An 11,914-nucleotide genomic window follows, 5' to 3' on the forward strand; every position below is an offset into this window, starting at 1 on the left:
TGGCGCCCAGACCACCTTTCTCCAGAAAACTTCTTCTCCTACAAGACAAGGCTAGTCCGAGGTAAATATATAAATTATAACTTGCAAAACAGAGTGTTAGTTCAGTTTATAGTTTAACAAAAAAGAGTATGACTTAGATTTCGTCTTTCTGATACCGGAATCTAGTCACGATCTCGACTTAGATATCTGAAATGGATCTAAGCCAGATCGACGCCTAATGTTCCCTTCCCGGGAACGCGTCCTCACAGTCACTCCCTTCCAATGACTTACCTTTACTCACCTGCCAGACGTCCGGTCAGCCCTTCGACCCGTCTAGACTTCTCGCCAGCTATCCGGTCAGCCCGTCGACCTAGCTAGATTTCTTGCCAAGCGTCCGGTTAGTCCGTCAACCCGCTTGGACTTCTCACCAGCTATCCGGTCAACCCGTTGACCTAGCTGGACTTCTCGCCAAGCATCCGGTCAGCTCGTCGACTCGCTTGGACTTCGTGCCAGACATCTGGTCAGCCCATTGACCTGTCTGGACTTAGCCTGCACACTCGTTCAGAGTGTTAGATAACGACAAACCTAACTTAACCTGATTTATCATTCATCAAAACCTGAGTTAGACCGTTAGTGGTAACTGCACCAACAATCTCCCCCTTTTTGATGGAATGACAACCTGGTTAAGTTAGTGAAAAAAATATGCAAGTAAACAAACAAGCATGATTTTTAAGGGCATGATTTTTAAGGTTTAAGTTAGGTTTTAAATTTGACATTTTGTTTCTCTAACTTAACCACCTATCCCTCCCCCTTTGGCATTCATCAAACAAGGACATAAGTCAAACACTCAAAAAAATACAGAATACAGACAAAGTTAAAATGTAAGAAATGATATCAAGTTAACTTGCGGGATAGTAATTTAGCTTTTGTTTCTTGACTTTTGTAAAATAACTAAGTTTTGAAAAAAGCTAATTTAGCAACATAACTTAGTTTTAGCACATTTTGAGTAATTTTGAAAGATAATGTTTGCAAAATTAATTGACTTTGCAAACTTAAAGAAAATTTTAAAAGCTAATTTTCAAGCTTAAGTTTAGGAAAGCTAAGTTTAGATATTCTAATTTCCAAACATAAGGTTTTAAGTTACAAATTTTAAGATCAAATTTTCAAAGTAAGTTTCAACTTTTAAAACACTTTTCAAACATGAAAAATCAAATAATTCAAAGCTGAGTTTTAAAAGATATTTACTTTTCAAAACTGATTAAAACTAAGTTTGCAATAGATTCAAAATCTTAGTTTATAAAATCTAATTGAAGAATTTAGTTTTATAAAAGCTAGTTTTAAAAAAAAAATTAAAAAAATTTGAAACATAAGTTTTCAAGATTAAGGATTTCAAAACTAAGTTTGAAAAATCTTCTTTTCAATACTGATTAAGTTTGTAAAAACTTCAAATTGAGAATCAAAATTTTAGAAAAGATATTATGTTTAAGGTGGAGAAAATAATTTTGGTGTTAAGTGTTAATTTAATCCTCCCTCTAAACATGACATTTAAAATAGTTGTCTAACCAATTAGGTACTTACTGACTATCAGAAGATAGTAGCTTTCACTTGGTTAGTCAAGTTAAGTTCATTGTAATTAGTTAGCGGTTGACTAAATTGAATAACTTAACTTGATTAATATATGTTTGGTATTTAACGCCGAGACTTATTTTGATGCACCGACATAAGCATCTTAAGTCCAGGCAATTTGCCTATACATCTCACCCCTTTCTATGTTTGTCAACCACAAGCAACGTAAACCTAGGGTGTTGGTGAGATGCTCAAATACTAGTCTAGGGGAACATGATTTCTAAGGGGATTTTTCTAGTCTAAGGCTAAAATCATTTTGAAGTTCTAAAAGTAGGAAAGTTTTAAAAAAAAAAATAAAACACTTTGAACCTAGAATTTAAAATAGTCAATTTTAAAACAGTTTTGAATTTTGAAAACCCTAGTCTATTAAGCACATTCCTAATTTTCTACGCAGATTGCTAAATTCACTTTCAGGGAGTGGCTTTGTGAATATGTCACCTAAATTGGACTTGGACTCAATGTATTTGAGTTCAATGTCAACTTTAGTAACATGATCCCTGATAAAGTGATGCATAATTTCAGTGTGTTTAGTTCTGGAATGATGCACTGGATTTTTTTGTTAGGTTAATTGAGCTAATGTTATCAATTAAGACTTTTACATTTGTAAGGTTCAAGTTAAAATCTTTTAGGGTGTGCATCATCCATAATAATTGTGCAATGCACTCTCCTATAGCTATATATTCTGACTCAGTTATGGATAGGACAACATAGTGTTGCTTTCTACTAAACCAGCTGACAAGTGATGGACCTAGTAATTGACATCCGCCACTTGTGCTTTTGCGGTCTAATTTGTACCCAGCATAATCTGAGTTAGAGTACCCTATTAATTCAAAATTATTAGTCCTAGGATACCAAATACCTACATTTGTTGTTCCTTTAAGGTATCTAAAGATTCTTTTGACTTGAGTCAAATGAGATTCTTTAGCGCAGGTTTGGTATCTAGCACACATACTAACTGCAAATAAGATATCTGGTCGACTTGCAGTTAAGTATAGTAGGCTACCTATGGCACTCCTATAGTATTTTAAATCAACTGGTTTTCCATTGGGGTCATCATTTAGGATTATGTTTACTGCCATGGGTGTTTGTATCTCTTTAGTGTTTTCCATTCCAAATTTTTTAAGTAATTCTTTAGTATACTTTTGTTAATAAATGTAGTTACCTTCATTTGTCTATTTGATTTGTAATCCTAAAAAATAGATTAATTTGCCTACCAGACTCATTTCAAACTCGTGTTCCATTAAACTTGTAAATTTATCTAAAAATTCTGAATTTGTTGACCCAAAGATTATATCATCTACGTAAATTTGTGTTATAAAAATATCTTCTTTTATTAATTTGACAAATAAGGTTGGGTCAATTTGACCTTGGTTAAACCCTTTAGAGATTAGGTAAGAAGTTAGTCTTTCATACCATGCCCTAGGTGCTTGCTTAAGTCCATATAAGGCTTTCTTCAATTTATAGACATAGTCAGGGTGTTCTAGACTCTCAAACCCAGGTGGTTGTCCTACGTAGACTTCTTCTTTTATTAGTCCATTTAGGAATGCTGACTTAACATCCATTTGGTATAGTCTAAACCCTTTGTGTGATGCATAACTTAGTAACATCCTAATGGACTCTAGTCTAGCCACTGGGGCATATGTTTCATCATAGTCAAGTCCTTCTACTTGACTAAACCCCTTAGCAACTAGCCTGACCTTATTTCTAGTAATTTCTCCAATTTCATTTAATTTGTTTCTAAATACCCATTTTGTTTCTATTATTTTCTTATTCTTGGGTGGTGGTACCAAGTCCCAAACTTCATTACGCTCAAATTGAGCTAATTCTTCCTACATAGCTATGACCCAGTCTGGGTCAAGTAAGGATTCAGCTATGGTTTTGGGTTCAAATTTTGAGATTAAAGATATTTGACTTAGATTTCTAAAGGATGATCTAGTTTGAACCCTAAGATCTGGGTCACCAATTATTTGATCAGTTGGGTGATTTGGGTTTACTCTTATAGTTCTAGGGGGTTGACTCTCCTGAGGTTGTTCTTCGTCTTCATGACTTAGAATTTGGTTTGTTCCTTCAGAGTTATTATTTTCTTCAACAAAGTCAATTGGTTGAAGTTGTGTTTGTTCTAGGTTTTGTTTGGATTCTTCAAATTTCACATTAGTAGTTTCTTTAATTCTTAAGGTAACCTTATTATAAACCCTGTAGCCTCTACTATTTAGAGAGTAGCCTAAGAAAATTCCATTTTCAACTTTAGAGGTGAATTTTCCTAAGTGTTCTCTTGTGTTTAAGATGAAAGCTGGGCACCCAAATACTTTAAAGTATTTTATATTGGGTTGTTTATTATAATAAACTTCGAAAAATGTTTTGTTATGGGTTTTATTTAGTGTTGTTCTGTTTTGTACATAGCAAGCTGTACTAACACCTTCTGCCCAAAAATATTTAGGTAGGTTGTATTCATTTAACATCGTTCTAGAGGCTTCAAGTAAGGTTCTATTTTTTCTTTCTACCATCCCATTTTGTTGGGGGGTTTTAGGGCATGAAAATTCGTGATGGTAGCCATTTTCAAGACAGAATTTGTTAAAGTTATGATTTTTAAATTCTCCCCCATTATCACTTCTAATTCTTTTAATTTTAAGGTCCTTTTCATTTTCAACCTGTTTACAAAAGTTTGTAAAAATTTCAAAAGTTTCATCTTTATTTTTTAAAAATTTTACCCAAGTGAACTTAGAATAGTCATCTATTATTACTAGACAGTATAAGCTTCCATTTATTGATCTAACTCTATGGGAGTCAAATAAGTCTAAGTGTAACAGTTCTAGTATTGAGTTGGTTTGTGATTGATTAGTTGGTTTGTGGATGGATTTTGTCTGTTTACCTTATTGACATGCATTACATATGGTTGAATCTAAGTTAGGTAAATTTGGTAGACCTCTAACTAATCCATTTAGTCAGCTTATATTTCTAAAATTTGTGTGTGACATCCTTCTATGCCATAACCAGATTTCTTCTTTCTGTGTTAAGTGACACTTAATTGAAAAGGTGGTTAAGTTGATTTGTAATGCCCAAAAATTCTCAAAATTATTTTTAGAAATATTCTATGATTTTTCTAGAATTTTACAATATTTTTATGAAATTTTTAGAGTAGCGGAAGTAGCAAAAATAAATAGAACCGTAAAATAGTCTATGCGGGAATTGAACCCGAGACCTATTGGATCCTACGACTTATGGTGAACCATGGTAACCAAGTGAACCCAGCAGGGCCGTGCTGAAAGGAAAGGGAGACAATTAAATTTATATTCAAGTTGGGCCGGAAATTTCCACTTAATATAAATAAGAAATAATTAAGTGAAGGGTTATTTGGGATCGTGATTTTTCCTCTCCTCAAAACCTCACCACCGCCCACCTCTCTTTTCTTCCTCTCTCGACGCCAACCACAAGGAAGGCTAGGGTTCCGCCCAAGGGCACTTTCCGGTGACGACTTCGACACGAGGACGCTCCCCTCTGCGAGAGGAACGCATAGACGCGAGAAGATCGTCGAAAGGATCGTCTCCTCCGGAAATCTAGCGATTAGAATCGTAAGAAAATCCGAACAGGAGGTAAGAAACCCCTCACCTGCAGTATAAGTAGCTTTCGTGTGAATCTCATGTCTTAGTTTAGTAATATGTAGACTATCGACACAAAGGATGCGAATTAGCGCATACCGAGTGTTCGATTAAATGTTTAGCACAGAAAAATGCAACTCAGGCATTTTAGTAACTTAGATAAATGCAATAGAAGCATTTTATAGCTTATTTAGTCTTTCTCCAGCTTTTACAGGACTAGATGTCCAATGGGTGGGCTCCCACAGTCGCCTCTAGGTTTAGATAACCTAGTTCTAGGTTTAGACAACCTAGTAAAAGCAAGACAAGAATTTATTAGCTTATGTTCAGTATTTTACTTTTCAGTGGCACTATACTGGATTAGATATCCATTGGGTTGGGCTCCCACAGTCGTCCCTAGGTTCAGATAACCTAGTAGCCCTACTAAATTCGGGACTTGCAAACCCGGGTCTAGTTAGGGATGCGCGCGTAGCACGTACAGTTGCCGGGCCCATTAGCAGCATGATTATATATTTTCATCTATTATATGTATAGTTTTTAAACTCTCACAAATCAGTTGTGTATACGGTTTAAATTCAGTATTAGCTTAGTTTAGTTTAGCTCAGTTCATGCTTCAGCTCAGCTCACTCTTATGATTATGTATGATAGCTCTATGTTCAGTTCATGTTACACATGCTTTAGATGATAGTATGCCATGACTAGCTTTTGATTGCTATGTATTGTATGATAGCATGCCATGTTTTAGTTCAATCAGTACATGTTTTAAATAGCATGTTTTCAAAGCATGATTTTGTGAGATCTCGGAAAATTTAATAAATAGGGTTATTTCAGAAATAGCCTTATAGAATTTTTTCGGAATTTTTAGAAGTTTTCTGAGAATTTTTCGGAGCTTGTACGACGTACTTTGAGGGGACGAATTAACAGGTTCGGATTAAGCTGTTTGGGATACCCGTTTAAATGAGGAAATGTTTATTTATATAATTCCTTTTTCCTTATTTCTTTTCCCCCATAAGCGCCGATCCACCCTTTTTCCTCCCCGACCCCGTGCGCACTCTCCTCTTCCTCTGTTCTCTCTCTCGCGGACGGGCGGCGCCAAAGAGATTAGGGTCTCCAGCTCCGGCGATCTTCCTTCGCCGGCACCGACGTCTTAAGCTCAGATCCGGCTAGAGTTTTTCCTCTCCTGATCGTCATCGCATCGTGTCTCACAGCCTCGTCTCACTGCCACAACGATCGCCGGCGCAGATTAGGGCTTGGAGCACAGAGGTGAGGAGCTAGCTTCGATTCTTCTTCCTCTCTTAACTCTCTCCGAACCGTGGCCTAGCTTCATCGCTGGATTGGACAGCGACGCCATCAGGAGATCTAGAGAGGTAAGGTTTCGTCGGATCATTGTTGACTTAGGTCTAGCTAGATTAGGGTTCTTATTTCAGCATTGTCTTCGGTCTGTTGACCCTTCGCTCTTCCTTCTTGAGCCATTCACAGAACAATCTGCCTTCGCTCTTTCTTCTTGAGCCATTCACAGAACAATCTGTGTCTCCTCTGGTTGGATCAAATTGGGCGACTTCTTCTGGAGACAACCGATTGAAGGTAAGGTTTGGCTTCAGGAATTAGGTTCTTGTTGGAATTTGGGTATTTCTTGATTAGAGATCTCCATTTCTTGTTGATCTGTGATCTCCTTGTTTGATTCCTTCTTGATCCGATTAATTCTAGGGAGGTTTGTATCCTGAGGATCTGTTCTGTGAATTGTTTGGTTCTGGCAGCACCCCAACCAGCAGCTCCTCTTTGGCTGCGGATCAAGAGCAGTGGTTGAATTAAGGTACGGGTAGGGATAGTTGATACTTGTTGTATTAGATATGATTTAGTTGTATGTGTAGGGATTTTTATCCATGTTAGTTGTAGATTTTGTGTTGATTGGAATATCGTGATTAGATTTATTTGCTTAGAGTTAATCTAATGGAACGGATTAGGGTTAGGGTAATTAACCCTAGTCAACCGTTGGATTTATAATCTAATTGATGATTAGGGATTAGGTAACTAACCCTAATCGACCATTAGATTTAAATTGGTAAGTTGTGATTGTGATATCGATTAGGGTTTTGCCCTAATTTGTTATTAGGAATTTTATTTAGTTATTATTTTGGATTTATCTAAATAAAATATATATATATTGTTTGATACAGGACTCTGATTTGAGACAGGCGTCTCGACGTTGGATTTAGCGTGATTGTACCTTCTATTTGAGGCGGGTACCCTTTGACTTATCTTTTGATAATGTCTTATGATATGTGTAGCTTATATATACTTACTAGTGGTAGATAGTAGATTATTCTTTCTCTTGGTCTTAGCTAGTTGATACCTATCACATGCATCATCTGTTAGTTGCGTTACTTCAGGATTGGGTATTTTATCTCTTGCCATGTGTATATATGTTCATAGAGATGCATAGCTATAGTGCTCTACTCTACTGGATTAGTTGCTTTACATGTGTGATACATGCTCTTCGATTCATGATACTTACATCCTTGTTATATGTGATATCTTTGGATTTATGCTGTTTATATCATGGTTATATATACGCGTTTACCTTTTGGGCACACACATATATGGAGGAGGCTATGTTCAGGTATGTCATATTGTAGCCGCATGCACCATATCGCATGATTGCATGCTGGGCGATTGACGACTCCATTATTGTTGAGCTCGTCGGCTAGCTACATGGCACACAACGTGTTTCATTGCATGGGTAGTGGCACAGCACGGAGGGTGTGTAGCTCTGTAGTGCTCCCCTGGTCCGCTCATGGGTAGTGTAACGCAGCGTGTAGCACGGGATCCCTCCCCCTGGGAGTTGAGAGCATTGCGCTCCTCACTATGTTTGAGGTAGGAGGATAGGTGTACTCCGACATCTCATCCACTCGGTCACTCTTGAGGAGCAGTGACGGTGTCACAGCCCTACCCACCCGGTCTCACCATTGTGTGTGAGATGGCTGACAGGGGTGACCATGTCATATTGCATCATATGCACGGATTGCATTCGTTATGATTGATGCATTTTGGTGATTGCATATGATTGACATGCATACAGGATACATGCTTTTGCTCGACTATTTTTATCTCTGTATGTTGACAGTCACTTGCCCAAGCCTCGCAGGTGAGCACAGTTTATTTCAGTTATGCATTTCTTATTATTCTTGCGTAAACTGTATTACATGCTTCGGTTACTCATTATCGTTTATTCAGCTATGTTATATTGTTAGGAGACTGTACTGTAGGTCCTATGGTTTAGGAGACTGTACCTTAGGCTATTACTGGTGGTTATATGTTGCTGTACATATCTATTGGATTACCTGCTGAGTTCTTTGAACTCACCCCGTTGTTACTATTTTTCAGGTTGAGGCCGTCGGGAGATATTCCAGTCGCTAGCCCCGTTATCGCGAGGATTTTCTTTGTCGAATTATATTTTGCTTTTGCATCTTATATACTTGTATTGTGGGTTTGTATTGTGGACTTCACATTGAACATTCGGGTTTGCTACTTTTGTTTTCCGCTGCGGTTGTATTGTCATTACTTCGTGGATTTGTTTTCTTCGTTGTAGTGGAGTAGGCTGCTTGCATATATCTTCGAGGTTCTATATCGTCTTTCCTTATTGAACTGTGTGGATTGATCATATATTATATCTGTGTGGAATGTTGATATAAACTGCGTGGCTTGTTCTTTTGTATTGTATTATTCCGGCCGTGTGTGGCCGAGGTATGGAGATGTATGTATACTGAGCTTCATATTGTCCGCCATACAGGGGAGATGCTGCCGAAATTTCTTCGGACAGGGACTACCTGGGGCGTGACAGATTTGCATCGATTGCATGTTTTAGTGAGGTAGATGGTTTCTTACTAAGCGAAAGCTTACAGATACTTTCTTTTCCTTATACTGCAGATAAAGGTAAAGGAAAGATGGACTAGCGGAGGCTGGAGGGCAATGCTACGAAGATGTGTGTGGATGGAACTTGGAATAGAGATCTTAGGGAATTTCAGCAAGCTTATTTAAGCACTAGAACCTTTTAGCTTTTCGATATTTTGCACTTCAGTATCTTAAATGTTATGAATTAGTTAATCATGCATCCTGTCAAGTTTAGAACACCATTTTGTGATGTTAGAATGTTTTGTATTTGGTTTAGAATTGTTATAGGCGATTTTGGCACGAACAAGTGCTGAAATCAGACCTTTGGTCGAAATCAGAAACTTGAATCGATCAGCTGATCGATTCGCGGGTTCCCAATCGATCAGCTGATCGATTGGGCAAATTGTTCCGCGAACAGTAGGCTTCTAGATCGATCAGCCGATCGATCCAGAAATATCTGTCGCGAACAGAAGGCTCTGGGATCGATCACTAGATCGATTGGCCAGTCTAGATCGATCAGCCGATCGATCCAGAATATCATCCCAGGCACAGTAGCGTGCTGGATCGATCCAACCTATGTCCCGCATACAGTAGCCGGCTGAATCGATCACTGGATCGATCCGACTATTCCAATCGATCGGTGGATCGATTGGGAGGTCTAATAACAGCTGGAAAAGATTTATTTCAGTTCCGTGACCATAGGGGACGTAGTATATGCTAGGTATACTTTAGATGACACCCCTTAGCACCTATAGAATAAAGAGATGATAATAGTTTAGCAAGATTTTAATTAGTACAGCTTCCGTAATTAGATTTAATGATGGTCAGGATATAGCTTAGCACAGCATAATGTGACGGTCCGGCCTCACAGCCTAGTTAGTAGGAGGCGGGTCGTTACATGATTGCATAGATGTTGTCTTTTCTAAACCCTTTTAGGCTTATGTTAGGGTTGTCTAGGTGTTTGATTAAGCATTTTGTAGATAAGAACCTAACCTTATACCTAGTATCACACAGTTGACTAATACTTAAAAGATTATACTTGAAATTTTCAACAAGTAAACATTTGTAATAATAAAGTCAATTTTCAGTTCGATATTACCTATACCAATTACCTTGAGTTTGCCGTTGTTCCCAAAGGCAACTGTTCCTAGGCTTTTGTAGGTGAGTTGAGTGAATTTTGTGTGATCTCCAGTCATATGTTTGGAGAAACGACTATCCAAAATCCACTTAGTTTCCTACAATAGGTAGGAATTGGGGTTAGTCTAACTATTGGACTTATAGTCATTTTTGATAAAAGTAAGTTGAATTATTAAAATAATTTTTAAGTTAAAAAGTTTAAGTTTCATTTTTTAAAATAATTTTTTTTTTAAGAAAAATTTAAGTTTAATTTATAAAATAATTTTTAAGTTAAAAAAATTTAAGTTTAATTTTTAAAATAATTTTTCAATTGAAAATTTTAAGTTTTAATTTTTAAAATAAATTTTTAAGTTAAAAAAAAATATGTTTTAATTTTTAAAATAAATTTTTAAGTTAAAAAAATATTTTAAGTTAAAAGGTAAGTTTTAATTTTTAAAATAAATTTTTAAGTTAAAAAAAATTATGTTTTTTTTAAAATTTAAGTTTTAATTTTTAAAATAATTTTTAAGTTAAAAAAAATTTAATTTTTAAAATAATTTTTAAGAAAAAAAATTTAAGTTTTAAAATAAATTTTTAAGTTAAAATATTTAAGTTTAAATTTTAAAATAATTTTTAAGTTAAAAAAATTAAGTTTAATTTTTAAAATAATTTTTAAGAAAAAATAAAATTTCAAGAAAAAAATTTAAGTTTTAATTTTTTTTAAAAAATTAAGTTTTAATATTTTAAAATAAATTTTTAAGAAAAAAAATTTAAGTTTTAATTTAACTTTAGTTTAATTTAATTTAATTTAATTTAATTTAATTTAATTTTAATTTAATTTTAATTTTGTTTTAATTTTAATTTAATTTAATTTTAATTTAATTTTAATTTTAATTTTAATTTTAATTTTAATTTTAATTTTAATTTTAATTTAAGTTTAATTTAATTTAATTTTAATTTAATTTTAATTTTATTTAATTTTAATTTTAATTTTAATTTTAATTTTAATTTTAATTTAATTGTTAATGTTCTTAATCATCTCACCCGATCTATGTTTTTAATCAGGTAATCCAATAATTTTGTGAGATGAATTAGGTTCAATTTTAGGGTTTGTTTTTAACTTGTGTTAGATTCAGGTTTAGCTTTGGGTTCAACAAATAGGCGTTCTTTGGATAAACTTCTGGGCTATGGTGAGTCACTTGAACATCATTAAAGTAACCATGCCTTCGAGGTTTTCCAAATGGTTCTATCCACTAGACTTAGTACAAAACCTTGGTCTAACTGGTTAGGATCCATAAAAGGGTAGCTTTTGTAATGACCCAATTTTCCTCATTAGGAGTTCTAAAAGTTCTTAAAAATATTTAGAAATGCTATAGAAAAATTCTAAAGATTTTTAGGAATTTTTAGAGTATTTTTATTCAATTTTTGGAGGTCGTTTGGTATTTTTACTAAACGAAGGAAGTTTCGACAAAAAAATGTTCAAGTCGAGATTCAAACCGTGGACCTCGGACTTGAACTGAGCCTTAACCGAATCCAGCCAGCCAACTATTCCAGCGGGTGTTTCTTATTAAAGAAGGAGAAATATTCTATTTAAACAGTAGTTAATGAATAGAGAATAAATAGGAAGAAAAATGGTTGCAACCGAGAATTGAACCCACGGCCTTTTGACTCGGTTAAAACCCGGCTGACAAGGTGTTCAAGCCATCGGT

The sequence above is a fragment of the Zingiber officinale genome, chromosome 1A (genome assembly GCF_018446385.1).
Source record: "Zingiber officinale cultivar Zhangliang chromosome 1A, Zo_v1.1, whole genome shotgun sequence".
NCBI lineage: Eukaryota > Viridiplantae > Streptophyta > Magnoliopsida > Zingiberales > Zingiberaceae > Zingiber > Zingiber officinale.